Here is a 14964-nt window from a genome sequence, read left to right as displayed (position 1 = left end):
AAGCGACCATCAATCATCTCAGTCCACAAGCAGCACACCTACAATGACCTTCGAGGAAAAATCAGAAGATTCAATCCTGTCCTTTTATGCATTGTAAACAAATAATACAATAAGCAATAAAACTTCACTTACCTACCGGCCGCGGTGGTCTAGCGGTTCTAGGCGCTCAGTCCGTAACCGCGCGACTGCTACGGTCGCAGGTTCGAATCCTGCCCCGGGCATGGATGTGTGTGATGTCCTTAGGTTAGTTAGGTTTAAGTAGTTCTACGTTCTAGGGGACTTATGACCACAGAAGTTGAGTCCCATCGAGCTCAGAGCCATTTGAACCATTTTTTTGCATTTACCTCAGAGTAATTGATAGTTTTTCTTCAGCCCTTACGCAGTCACGTAGTCAAGTGTTTCTTCCAATAATAGCATTCGACACATTAGACAGCAGAGTTTCGTATGACTTAATAGACATCCTATAGTACTCAAAAAACTTTTCAGGGTTTTCTTTAAGTTTGTTGTGTAGCAGACTGAAATTTCCCCTCTCTGATCTGTCCTCAATTATTGGATGAATCCAAAATTGACTTTTTTGTCTACGTCGAATCAGTAACAATGCAACACGTATTATTGTTGCAGATTGTTTACTTAATACACTCCTGGAAATGGAAAAAAGAACACATTGCCACCGATGTGTCAGACCCACCATACTTGCTCCGGACACTGCGAGAGGGCTGTACAAGCAATGATCACACGCACGGCACAGCGGACACACCAGGAACCGCGGTGTTGGCCGTCGAATGGCGCTAGCTGCGCAGCATTTGTGCACCGCCGCCGTCAGTATCAGCCAGTTTGCCGTGGCATACGGAGCTCCATCGCAGTCTTTAACACTGGTAGCATGCCGCGACAGCGTGGACGTGAACCGTATGTGCAGTTGACGGACTTTGAGGGAGGGCGTATAGTGGGCATGCGGGAGGCCGGGTGGACGTACCGCCGAATTGCTCAACACGTGGGGCGTGAGGTCTCCACAGTGCATCGATGTTGTCGCCAGTGGTCGGCGGAAGGTGCACGTGCCCGTCGACCTGGGACCGGACCGCAGCGACGCACGGATGCACGCCAAGACCGTAGGATCCTACGCAGTGCCGTAGGGGACCGCACCGCCACTTCCCAGCAAATTAGGGACACTGTTGCTCCTGGGGTATCGGCGAGGACCATTCGCAACCGTCTCCATGAAGCTGGGCTTCGGTCCCGCACACCGTTAGGCCGTCTTCCGCTCACGCCCCAACTTTGTGCAACCCGCATCCAGTGGTGTCGCGACAGGCGTGAATGAAGGGACGAATGGAGACGTGTCGTCTTCAGCGATGAGAGTCGCTTCTGCCTTGGTGCCAATGATGGTCGTATGCGTGTTTGGCGCCGTGCAGGTGAGCGCCACAATCAGGACTGCATACGACCGAGGCACACAGGGCCAACACCCGGCATCATGGTGTGGGGAGCGATCTCCTACACTGGCCGTACACCTCTGGTGATCGTCTAGGGGACACTGAATAGTGCATGGTACATCCAAACCGTCATCGAACCCATCGTTCTACCATTCCTAGACCGGCAAGGGAACTTACTGTTCCAACAGGACAATGCACGTCCGCATGTATCCCGTGCCACCCAACGTGCTCTAGAAGGTGTAAGTCAACTACCCTGGCCAGCAAGATCTCCGGATCTGTGCCCCATTGAGCATGTTTGGGACTGGATGAAGCGTCGTCTCACGCGGTCTGCACGTCCAGCACGAACGCTGGTCCAACTGAGGCGCCAGGTGGAAATGGCATGGCAAGCCGTTCCACAGGACTACATCCAGCATCTCTACGATCGTCTCCATGGGAGAATAGCAGCCTGCATTGCTGCGAAAGGTGGATATACACTGTACTAGTGCCGACATTGTGCATGCTCTGTCGCCTGTGTCTATGTGCCTGTGGTTCTGTCAGTGTGATCATGTGATGTATCTGACCCCAGGAATGTGTCAATAAAGTTTCCCCTTCCTGGGACAATGAATTCACGGTGTTCTTATTTCAATTTCCAGGAGTGTACATTCATTTCTCAATGCTGCGATGTCACCCAGACAGGTCTGAAACGCTACTGAGCCATATATGGCCACATTCACGTCTTTGCGCTGAAAGAAGCTATATATACGCTCGAATGTGGCCACCACCAGGCGTCTTTTGAAGTTGCTTCTTTAGACGCTGAGCGTCCAGCTTCAAAAAACGCAAGTGTGGCCGTAGTCTTAGGATCCTGTCGTTTTTGGATGACTAGAGTAGACATTTACAATTGTATCAGTGTTAGTCGGTTTTCTGAATACTACTAGTAAATTTTAAACATATTTTTATTCAACTTGAGGCAAAGAAAACGGATGTTATCTTCTTTTTCTAGTTCAACTTTAAATTTAACTTTTGGGTGGATTGTACTCATCTTTTCAGATATATTGCACAACTCTTCGTTATCACCTATATAAAGTGATTCAGGTGCTCCTACTGACGTCGCTTCATGCAACCGGCTGTGTCGTATCTGGCCTTCAAAACTCATGCGCGAGTTTCTCATATTCTCTCGCTCGCTACGCGCAAACTATTACACCCACAGAAAAACAGGATCTTTTAGTAGGAAATTTAATTAAATTAAATTTTATACTGGGATACATTTTTCGAGTTATTTAAGAAAAATGTACAAAAGTGACCATGAAACGCACCTCCGCCCCCACACGCATCCCTCACTAATCAGGACTTTTAGTATGTTGTTCCTGGCACTCTCTCCTACCACTTTATAAAAATTTCCGACTGCCTGACCTACTGCCGATATCAAACCTTTTCTGGTCGCTATTGATGGGCTACTATGCCATCAGCATAGCCGGCTATTTCGTTAACGTTACTAATTTCAACGTGCCCATGAGGGCAATGAAAGGAAAACGATTTTTGTAAACTTTACGCTGAATCTAACTGCGTTGACAATTTAGTCCAAACTTAACACTTACAAGCACAGTAGTTTCGTAGTCAGAATGCCGGGACGAATACAACGATGTAATTGTTTGTTTTATGCCGTTAAAATTCACAAAATTGTTAGGTAAAGTTTAAACACACGTCAATTTTACAATTCGTAAGTGCTCTACTAAGCCGGTGGCGTAATTAGGCCAGTGAATGAGAGCCAAAAAAGGTCGAGCCTGGGAAATAATTCGTGCAGTCGGAAATTTTTATACTGTGGCAGGAGGAAATGCCATGAACAACATACTAAAAGTCCTTAACGTTAGGGGCTGGGGGTGGGCGTGGGGGTGCGTTTGAAGATCACTTCTGTACGTGTTTCTTGAGTAACTCGAAAACTACTGTCACAAGTGAAAACGTATCCGAATACCAAACTGAACTACATTAAATCTCCTACAGAAAAGGTCATGTTCATTTTTTCGATAGGAATAACAGTTGTGCGTAGCGAGCGAGGGAATATGAAAATCAAAAAAATGGTTCAAATGGCTCTGAGCACTGTGGGACTCAACTACTGTGGTCATCAGGGCCCTAGAACTTAGAACTACTTAAACCTAACTAACCTAAGGACATCTCACACATCCATACCCGAGGCAGGATTCGAACCTGCGACAGTAGCACTCGCGCGGTTCCGGACTGCGCGCCTAGAACCGCGAGACCACCGCGGCCGGCTATGAAAATCAAACAGTGGTTTTTGAAGACCAGATATATAACCGTGGACTGCGCAAAACAACATCCGTAGGGGCAGCTGAATCACCTGTATAATGCAGTATAATGTTATCGACTTATCTTCCATAACAGATTGTGTTTTATTATCCCTATTATATAAAAAATGTTGCAACTTAACTTTTACGGACTTTTACAGTGGAGAGTAGCCATGAAATTTTGTTGTATTTTGTCTTGTATAATTCATTGACGTGGAAAACTTAAGAAAGTAACTTCAGCATTATATCTCTCTGCCAAGTAACATAGGTGTTTGAAGTTTGGACCACACGTATGTGATCAAAAGTATCCAGACACCACCAGAAATATACGACATTCATATTGGGTGCATTGTGCTGCTACCTACTGCCAGGTACTCCATATTAACGACCTTAGTAGTAATTAGACATCGTGAGAGCAGAATGGGAGACTCCGCGGAACTCACGGACTTCGAACGTGGTCAGGTGATTGCGTCTCACTTATGTCATACGTCTGTACGCAAGATTTCCACATTCCTAAACATCCCTAGGTCCGCTGTTTCCGATATGATAGTGAAATGGAAACGTGAAGGGACACGTACAGCACAAAAGCGTACAGGCCGACCTCGTCTGCTGACTGAGACCGCCGACAGTTGAAGAAGCTCGTAATGTGTAATAGACAGACATCTATCCAGACCATCGCACAGGAATTCCAAACTACATCAATATTCACTGCAAGTACTATGACAGGCAGCAGGTCAGAAAATTTTGATTTTCTGATCTAGCGGCTGCTGATAAGCCACACATCACGCCGGTAAATGCCAAACGACGCCTCGCTTGCTGTAAGGAGCATAATCATTAGACGACTGAACAGAGGAAAAACGTTGTGTGGAGTGACGAATCACGGTACACAATGTGGCGATCCGATGGCAGGGTGTGGGTATGGCGAATGTCCGGTGAACGCCATCTGTCAGCGTGTGTAGTGCAAGAAGTAAAATTCGATGGCTGTGGTGTTACGGTGAGGTCGTGTTTTTCATGGAAGAGGCTTGAATCCCTTGTTGTTCTGCGTAGTACTATCACAGCACAGACCTACATTGATGTTTTAAGCATTTTCTTGCTTCCCACTGTTGAAGAGGAATTCGGGGATGGCGATTGCATCTTTCAACACGATCGATCACCTAGTCATAAATGCACGTCCTGTGGCGGAGTGGTTACACGACAATAACATCCCTGTAATTGACTGGCCTGACTTGACATGAATCCTATAGAACACCTTTGGCATGTTTTGGAACGCCGACTTCGCGCCTCACGGACCGATATCGATACCTCTTAGTGCAGCACTCCATGAAGAATGGAGTGACATTCCCCAAGAAACCTTATACCACCTGATTGAACGTATGACTGCGAGAGTGGAATCTGTCATCAAGGCTAAGGGTGGGCCAACAGCATACTGAATTCCAGCATTATCGATGGAGGGCGCCACGAAGTTGTAAGTCATTTTCAGCCAGGTGTCCGGATACTTTTGATCATATATATATATATATATATATATATATATATATATATATATATATATATATATATCCCCCATGAACCATGGACCTTGCCGTTGGTGGGGAGGCTTGCGTGCCTCAGCGATACAGATGGCCGTACCGTAGGTGCAACCACAACGGAGGGGTATGTGTTGAGAGGACAGACAAACATGTGGTTCCTGAAGAGGGGTAGCAGCCTTTTCAGTAGTTGCAGGGGCAACAGTCTGGATGATTGACTGATCTGGCCTTGCAACATTAACCAAAACGGCCTTGCTGTGCTGGTACTGCGAACGGCTGAAAGCAAGGGGAAACTACAGCCGTAATTTTTCACGAGCACATGCAGCTTTACTGTATGATTAAATGATGATGGCATCCTCTTGGGTAAAATATTCCGGAGGTAAAATAGTCCCCCATTCGGATCTCCGGGCGGGGACTACTCAGGAGGATGTCGTTACCAGGAGGAAGAAAACTGGCGTTCTACGGATCGGAGCGTGGAATGTCAGATCCCTTAATCGGGCAGGTAGGTTAGAAAATTTAAAAAGGGAAATGGATAGGTTAAAGTTAGATATAGTGGGGATTAGTTCGGTGGCAGGAGGAACAAGACTTCTGGTCAGGTGACTACAGGGTTATAAACACAAAATCAAATAGGGGTAATGCAGGAGTAGGTTTCATAATGAATAGGAAAATAGGAATGCGGGTAAGCTACTACAAACAGCATAGTGAACGCATTATTGTGGTCAAGATAGATACAAAGCCCACACCTACTACAGTAGTACAAGTTTATATGCCAACTAGCTCTGCAGATGATGAAGAAATTGAAGAAATGTACGATGAAATAAAATAAATTGTTCAGATAGTGAAGGGAGACGAAAATTTAATAGTCATGGGTGACTGAAATTCGAGTGTAGGAAAAGGGAGAGAAGGAAACATAGTAGGTGAATATGGATTGGGGCTAAGAAATGAAAGAGGAAGCCGCCTAGTAGAATTTTGCACAGAGCATAACTTAATCATAGCTAACACTTGGTTTAAGAAACATGAAAGAAGGTTGTATACGTGGAAGAACCCTGGAGATACTAAAAGGTGTCAAATAGATTATATAATGGTAAGACAGAGATTTAGGAACCAGGTTTTAAGTTGTAAGACATTTCCAGGGGCAGATGTGGACTCTGACCACAATCTATTGGTTATGACCTGTAGATTAAAGCTGAAGAAACTGCAAAAATGTGGGAAATTAAGGAGATGGGACCTGGATAAACTGAAAGAACCAGAGGTTGTACAGAGTTTCAGGGAAAGCATAAGGGGACAATTGACAGGAATAGGGGAAAGAAATACAGTAGAAGAAGAATGGGTAGCTCTGAGGGATGAAGTAGTGAAGGCAGCAGAGGATAAAGTAGGTAAAAAGACGAGGGCTGCTAGAAATCCTTGGGTAACAGAAGAAATATTGAATTTAATTGATGAAAGGAGAAAATATAAAAATGCAGTAAATGAAGCAGGCAAACAGGAATACAGACGTCGCAAAAATGAGATCGACAGGAAGTGCAAAATGGCTAAACAGGGATGGCTAGAGGACAAATGTAAGGATGTAGAAGCTTATCTCACTAGGGGTAAGATAGATACTGCCTACAGGAAAATTAAAGAGACCTTTGGAGAGAAGAGAACCGCGTGTATGAATATCAAGAGCTCAGATGGCAACCCAGTTCTAAGCAAAGAAGGGAAGGCAGAAAGGTGGAAGGAGTATATAGGTTTATACAAGGGTGATGTACTTGAGGACAATATTATGGAAATGGAAGAGGATGTAGATGAAGACGAAATGGGAGATACGATACTGCGTGAAGAGTTTGACAGAGCACTGAAAGACCTGAGTCGAAACAAGGCCCCCGGAGTAGACAACATTCCATTGGAACTACTGACGGCCTTGGGAGAGCCAGTCATGACAAAACTCTACCAGCTGGTGAGCAAGATGTATGAGACAGGCGAAATACCCTCAGATGTCAAGAAGAATATAATAATTCCAATCCCAAAGAAAGCAGGTGTAGACAGATGTGAAAATTACCGAACTATCAGTTTAATAAGTCACAGCTGCAAAATACTAACGCGAATTCTTTACAGACGAATGGAAAAACTGGTAGATGCGGACCTCGGGGAGGATCAGTTTGGATTCCGTCGAAATGTTGGAACACGTGAGGCAATACTGACCTTACGACTTATCTTAGAAGAAAGATTAAGAAAAGGCAAACCTACGTTTCTAGCATTTGTAGACTTAGAGAAAGCTTTTGACAATGTTGACTGGAATACACTTTTTCAAATTCTAAAGGTGGCAGGGGTAGAATACAGGGAGCGAAAGGCTATTTACAATTTGTACAGAAACCAGATGGCCGTCATAAAAGTCGAGGGGCATGAAAGGGAAGCAGTGGTTGGGAAAGGAGTGAGACAGAGTTGTAGCCTCTCCCCGATGTTATTCAATCTGTATATTGAGCAAGCAGTAAAGGAAACAAAAGAAAAATTTGGAGTAGGTATTAAAATTCATGGAGACGAAGTAAAACCTTTGAAGTTCGCCGATGACATTGTAATTCTGTCAGAGACGGCAAAGGACTTGGAAGAGCAGTTGAACGGAATGGACAGTGTTTTGAAAGGAGGATATAAGATGAACATCAACAAAAACAAAACGAGGATAATGGAATGTAGTCAAATTAAATCGGGTGATGCTGAGGGAATTAGATTAGGAAATGAGACACTTAAAGTAGTAAAGGAGTTTTGCTATTTAGGAAGTAAAATAACTGATGATGGTCGAAGTAGAGAGGATATAAAATGTAGACTGGCAATGGCAAGGAAGGCGTTTCTGAAGAAGAGAAATTTGTTAACATCGAATATAGATTTATGTATCAGGAAGTCGTTTCTGAAAGTGTTTGTTTGGAGTGTGGCCATGTATGGAAGTGAAACATGGACGATAACTAGTTTGGACAAGAAGAGAATAGAAGCTTTCGAAATGTGGTACTACAGAAGAATACTGAAGATAAGGTGGATAGATCACGTAACTAATGAGGAGATGTTGAATAGGATTGGGGAGAAGAGAAGTTTGTGGCACAACATGACTAGAAGAAGGGATAGGTTGGTAGGACATGTTTTGAGGCATCAAGGGATCACAAATTTAGCGTTGGAGGGCAGCGTGGAGGGTAAAAATCGTAGAGGGAGACCGAGAGATGAGTACACTAAGCAGATTCAGAAGGATGTAGGTTGCAGTAGGTACTAGGAGATGAAGCAGCTTGCACAGGATAGAGTAGCATGGAGAGCTGCATCAAACCAGTCTCAGGACTGAAGACAACAACAACATATATATATATATATATATATATATATATATATATATATATATATATATATATATATATATATATATATATATATGAGAAGAATAGCAATACCAAAAAATTATTAATGTAAAGCAATGAAATTTCCAGAATACATTTGTCTAGGTAACATATTTAGGCGATTAACATTGGAAGATCACAGGTTAATGTAATCTCCAGACAAGCCATTGCAAATGTGAAATGCTGGTACATTAATAAGCGATGTAACCCCCAAAACGTTGAATGCAAGCATTGAAACATGCATGCATTGTGTTGTACAGGTTCAAATTGTTGAATTGGCGCTGATCACTATCGGACTTAACTTCTGAGATCATCAGTCCCCTAGAACTTAGAACTACTTAAACGTAACTAACCTAAGGACATCACACACATCCATGCGCAAGGCATGATTCGAACCTGCTACTGTAGCGTTCGATCGGTTCCAGAATGTAGCGCCTAGAACCCCTTGGCCACCCCGGCCGGCGTTATACAGGTGCCGAGTGTCAGTTCGTGGGATGGGGATCCATTGCTGTTGCACTTGGTCAGTCAATACAGGGACAACTAATGCTGTTTCTGAATGACACTGGAGTTGTCGTCCGATGAGGACCCATATGTGCTCGATTTGACAAGCAAGCCAAGACAACATGTCGACACTCGAAAGAGTATGTTGGGTTGCAACAGAGATAAGTGGGTGGTCGTTATCCTATTGGAAAATACCCCCTGGAATGCTGTTCATGAATGACAGCACAACAAGTCGAATCACCAGATTGACGAGCAAAGGGGAGCCGGCCGCTGGTGGCCGAGCTGTTCTAGGCACTTCAGTCCGGAACCGCGCGACTATTACGGTCGCAAGTTCGAATCCTACCTCGGGGATGGATATTTGTGATGTCCTTAGGATAGTTAGGTTTAAGTAGTTCTAATCTCTAGGGGACTGATGATCTCAGATGTTAAGTCCCATAGTGCTCAGAGCCGTTTAAACCATTTTTGAGCAAAGGGGATAACCGCCAGAGTGCTTCTGCTGTCATACGAAATCGCACGCCAGACAATAACTCCAGATGCAGGTCCAACGTGTCTAATACGCAGTCAGGTTGGTTGCAGACCCCTCAACTCGCCTCCTTGTAACCAACACACAGCCATCACTGGGACTGAAGCAGAACCAGCTTTCGTTGGAAAATACAACAGACCTCAACCCTGCCCTCCAATAAGCTCACTCTTGACACCACTGAAATCGCAAGTGGCAGTGGTTTGGCGTCAATATACGAGTAATTCACGCTACAAGCTTGGAGCTGTCATTGAAGTAACCGATTTGTAAAAGTTCGGTGTGACACTGTGGTCCCAACTTCTGTTCAAATTGCTGCTGCAGATACAGTACAATGCACCAGAACCATTCACCAGACACAATGGCCTTCGCTCTCGGTAGTGCCAAGTGGACGTTCGGAGCCCTGTCTCCTTGCGACTGTACATTCTCGCAACAATCAATGCCAGCAATGACGTACAGTCGCTAAATTTGTGTCAAGTCTTTCTGCAATGTCGCAGAAGAACATCCAACTTCTTGTAGTCCTCTTACACGATCTTGTTCAAGCTCAGTGAGGTGTTGATAATGGTGTCTTTGTCGCCCTAAAGGCATTCTTGATTAACGTCAAATCAGCGAGTCCAATCTCAAAGGCAACTAACGCTTGCAAGCTAGCCTGGGGTAGCGGCTGTTCTCCGTGTGCCAAACGGCTAAAAAGTCGTAACCACCACACCCAAGAGGTGCCACGTTTATCAATGTTGTTGGTTTGATGCAGCTCTCCATGCTACTCTATCCTGTGCAAGCTTCTTTATCTCCCAGTACTTACTGCAACCTACATCCTTCTGAATCTGCTTAGTGTATTCATCTCTTGGTCTCCTTCTACAATTTTTACCCTCCACGCTGCCGTCCAATGCTAAATTTGTGAGCCCTTGATGCTTCAGAACATGTCCTACCAAACGGTCCCTTCTTCTTGTCAAGTTGTGCTACAAACTCCTCTTTTCCCTAATTCTATTTAATACCTCCTCATTCGTTATGTGATCTACCCATCTAATCTTCAGCATTCTTCTGTAGCACCACATTTCGAAAGCTTCTATTCTCTTCTTGTCCAAACAATTTATCGTCCATGTTTCACTTCCATACATGGCTACACTCCATACAAATACTTTCAGAAACGACTTCCTGACACTTAAATCTATACTCGATGTTAACAAATTTCTCTTCTTCAGAAACGCTTTCCTTGCCATTGCCAGTCTACATTTTATATCCTCTCTACTTCGACCATCATTAGTTATTTTTCTCCCCAAATAGCAAAACTCCTTTACTACTTTAAGTGTCTCATTTCCTAATCCAATTCCCTCAGCATAACCCAACTTACCCAACTACATTCCATTATCCTCGTTTTGATTTTGTTGATGTTCATCTTATATCCTCCTTTCAAGACACTGTCCATTCCGTTCAACTGCTCTTCCAAGTCCTTTGCCTTCTCTGTACCTTAATACCTGCTCCGAATTTTTCTTTTGTTTCCTTTACTGCTTGCTCAATATACAGATTGAATAACACCGGGGAGAGGCTACAACCCTGTCTCACTCCCTTTCCAACCACTGCTTCTCTTTCACGTCCCTCGACTCTTATAACTGCCATCTGGTTTCTGTACAAATTGTAAATAGCCTTTCGCTCCCTGTATTTTACCCTTGCTACCTTTAGAATTTGAAAGAGAGTATTCCAGTCAACATTGTCAAAAGCTTTCTCTAAGTCTACAAATGCTAGAAACGTAGGTTTGCCTTTCCTTAATGTTTCTTCTAAGATAAGCCGTAAGGTCAGTATTGCCTCACGTATTCCAACATTCATACGGAATCCAAACTGATCTTCCCCGAGGTCGGCTTCTACCAGTTTTTCCATTCGTCTGTAAAGAATTCGCGTTAGTATTTTGCAGCTGTGACTTATTAAAGTGATAGTTCGGTTATTTTCACTTCTATCAACACCTGTTTTCTTTGGGAGTAGTGCAATGAAATCTGACTAGTAGCCCCAGTGTGGCTAATTTGACATGAAACTAATTTCATTCCTTAAAACCCACAACAAAGTAAATAACGTCGTAGGGAATGAGAATGGGTTTTATTGAAAAATTAATAACATGGACCTATGGTATCACAAAGAGATTTATTAACTAACATCAAGGTCAACAGAGAACAAACATATAAACAGAAACTTGAACTGTCTAACATTTCATTAAGATGAACTCAGGTTGGTTGGCAATAGACTTGGAAAACCTAACTGGAATTTACATGTAAATGAGACTGGCTACTGTGAGTGGAAGGATGCCAGTCTATGCAAGCACACTGCTGTATCATGCCACTGACTGGTCTCTCACATCAAAATGTAATTACGCATGCAATGGACACTGGGAGTGACTACTGTGAGTACAAGGCTGCTATGAAAAAAGATCGTTGTGAAAACGATTGATAGCCTTCTGAATACAAAGCTGCGCAACGCTACTGATACAGCCGGTTAAAGACGAGATGCTGTCTGCGTGCGGGCGCTGCCGAAGCGCCGTACCGCGGGACATGACCCCACGTCCGCTGGTAACTGTCTCACGTCCACCAAAATATAAAGTTTCTTCTGGGTGTCCGGAAGTCTTTGCAACTAACTGCTCTCTCCGTGGAAACGGAAGAGCTCTAGCGACTGTAATCCACAATGGTCAAGAATTAAATGGCCTCTCCCGTTGTTCAAAGCCTTTTGAAAACAGCCTTCCCCTCCCCCCCCCCCCCCCCCCCCCCCCGATGTTCTTGAATAAACCTATTATGGGCCAGCAGTGGTTACCGTGCCAATCATGTTTTCTAGCAAGGAGTCCCGATCTTCCTCAACCAATCACTGCAGTGCAGTACACATTCTGTTCTCCGAAAAATGCAGCACACAATGCCTGGAGGTCCTGCACCCAAATCCCCGGCGCATTTCACAAGATGAGGGTAGCCTCCAAGTGAAAACAAGCTCCGTCCATAAAACGATTTAGTGGACGCCGCCTTGGCGATGCGTGACGACAACTAAGAAACGCGACATCTGGACAAATTCGTCGTCCTGTCTCACAAGTTACGCTGCTCTTGTAACAAACACATTAACCGGGCGCCTGACGCTACTTTACCTGGACCCGCACACAGGATAAGGACACCAGACTCCACTCGCTCATAAACGGATAGGCCAGCGCCAGGACGCCTGGGGCCACCAGTTTCTAAAGAAGTGTCATTTCACATTCAGCCACGGCGTTCTCACCCTGTAGCTTGGCCACCAGCGGAACAAAGCCGACCGCCACAATGGCGGCCCATAGACCACTGTACTGCAAAGCCCACGGCCAGTTTTGGTGACTCCGAAGGAATCCGCGAACTCTCTTGCTGCTCAGGGAAAGTTCTAAAGCTGCCCCTAATGCAATGGTCACCTCCATCGTCCAAAAACCTGTCTCTATTTATTTTTTTTTTTTTTTTGTCATCAGTCTCTGACTGGTTTGGTGCGGCCCGCCACGAATTCCTTTCCTGTGCTAACCTCTTCATCTCAGAGTAGCACTTGCAACCTACGTCCTCAATTATTTGCTTGACGTATTCCAATCTCTGCCTTCCTCTACAGTTTTCGCCCTCTACAGCTCCCTCTAGTACCATGGAAGTCATTCCCTCATGTCTTAGCAGATGTCCTATTATCCTGTCCCTTCTCCTTATCAGTGTTTTCCACATATTCCTTTCCTCTCCGATTCTGCGTAGAACCTCCTCATTCCTAACCTTATCAGTCCACCTAATTTTCAACATTCGTCTATAGCACCACACCTCAATTGCTTCGATTCTCTTCTGTTCCGGTTTTCCCACAGTCCATGTTTCACTACCATACAATGCTGTACTCCAGACGTACATCCTCAGAAATTTCTTCCTCAAATTAAGACCGGTATTTGATATTAGTAGACTTCTCTTGGCCAGAAATGCCTTTTTTGCCATAGCGAGTCTGCTTTTGATGTCCTCCTTTCTCCGTCCGTCATTGGTTATTTTACTGCCTAGGTAGCAGGATTCCTTAACTTCATTGACTTCGTGACCATCAATCCTGATGTTAAGTTTCTCGCTGTTCTCATTTCTACTACTTCTCACTACCTTCGTCTTTCTCCGATTTACTCTCAAACCATACTCTGCACTCATTAAACTGTTCATTCCGTTCAGCAGATCATTTAATTCTTCTTCACTTTCACTCAGGATAGCAATGTCATCAGCGAATCGTATCACTGATATCCTTTCACCTTGTATTTTAATTCCACTCCTGAACCTTTCTTTTATTTCCATCATTGCTTCCTCGATGTACAGATTGAAGAGTAGGGGCGAAAGGCTACAGCCTTGTCTTACTCCCTTCTTAATACGAGCACTTCGTTCTTGATCGTCCACTCTTATTATTCCCTCTTGGTTGTTGTACATATTGTATATGACCCGTCTCTCCCTATAGCTTACCCCTACTTTTTTTCAGAATCTTGAACAGCTTGCACCATTTTATATTGTCGAACGCTTTTTCCAGGTCGACAAATCCTATGAACGTGTCTTGATTTTTCTTTATCCTTGCTTCCATTATTAGCTGTAACGTCAGAATTGTCTCTCTCGTGCCTTTACTTTTCCTAAAGCCGAACTGTGTTTGTTGCCTCTTCCCCTAATTATTTTACAAATTCTGATGGAATGTTAACTATCCCTTCTCCCTTATTTGACCGTAAGTCCTCCAAAGCTCTTTTAAATTCCGATTCTAATATTGGATCCCCTATCTCTTCTAAATCGACTCCTGTTTCTTATTCTATCACATCAGACAAATCTTCACCCTCATAGAGGCTTTCAATGTATTCTTTCCACCTATCTGCTCTCTCCTCTGCATTTAACAGCGGAATTCCCGTTGCACTCTTAATGTTACCACCGTTGCTTTTAATGTCACCAAAGGTTGTTTTGACTTTCCTGTATGCTGAGTCTGTCCTTCCGACAATCATATCTTTTTCGATGTCTTCACATTTTTTCCGCAGCCATTTCGTCTTAGCTTCCCTGCACTTCCTATTTATTTCATTCCTCAGCGACTTGTTTTTCTGTATTCCTGATTTTCCCGGAATATATTTGTACTTCCTCCTTTCATCAATCAACTGAAGTATTTCTTCTCTGTTACCCATGGTTTCTTCGCAGCTACCTTCTTTGTTCCTATGTTTTCCTTCCCAACTTCTGTGATGGCCCTTTTTAGAGACGTCCATTCGTCTTCAACTGTGTTGCCTACTGCGCTATTCCTTATTGCTGTATCTATAGCGTTAGAGAACTTCAAACGTATCTCGTCATTCCTTAGAACTTCCGTATCCCATTTCTTAGCGTATTGATTCTTCCTGACTAATGTCTTGAACTTCAGCCTACTCTT

This window comes from Schistocerca gregaria, chromosome X, assembly GCF_023897955.1.
Source record: "Schistocerca gregaria isolate iqSchGreg1 chromosome X, iqSchGreg1.2, whole genome shotgun sequence".
NCBI classification, from domain to species: Eukaryota; Metazoa; Arthropoda; class Insecta; order Orthoptera; family Acrididae; genus Schistocerca; species Schistocerca gregaria.
The sequence above is the reverse complement of the archived record's forward strand: the minus strand, read 5'-3'. Positions refer to the sequence as shown.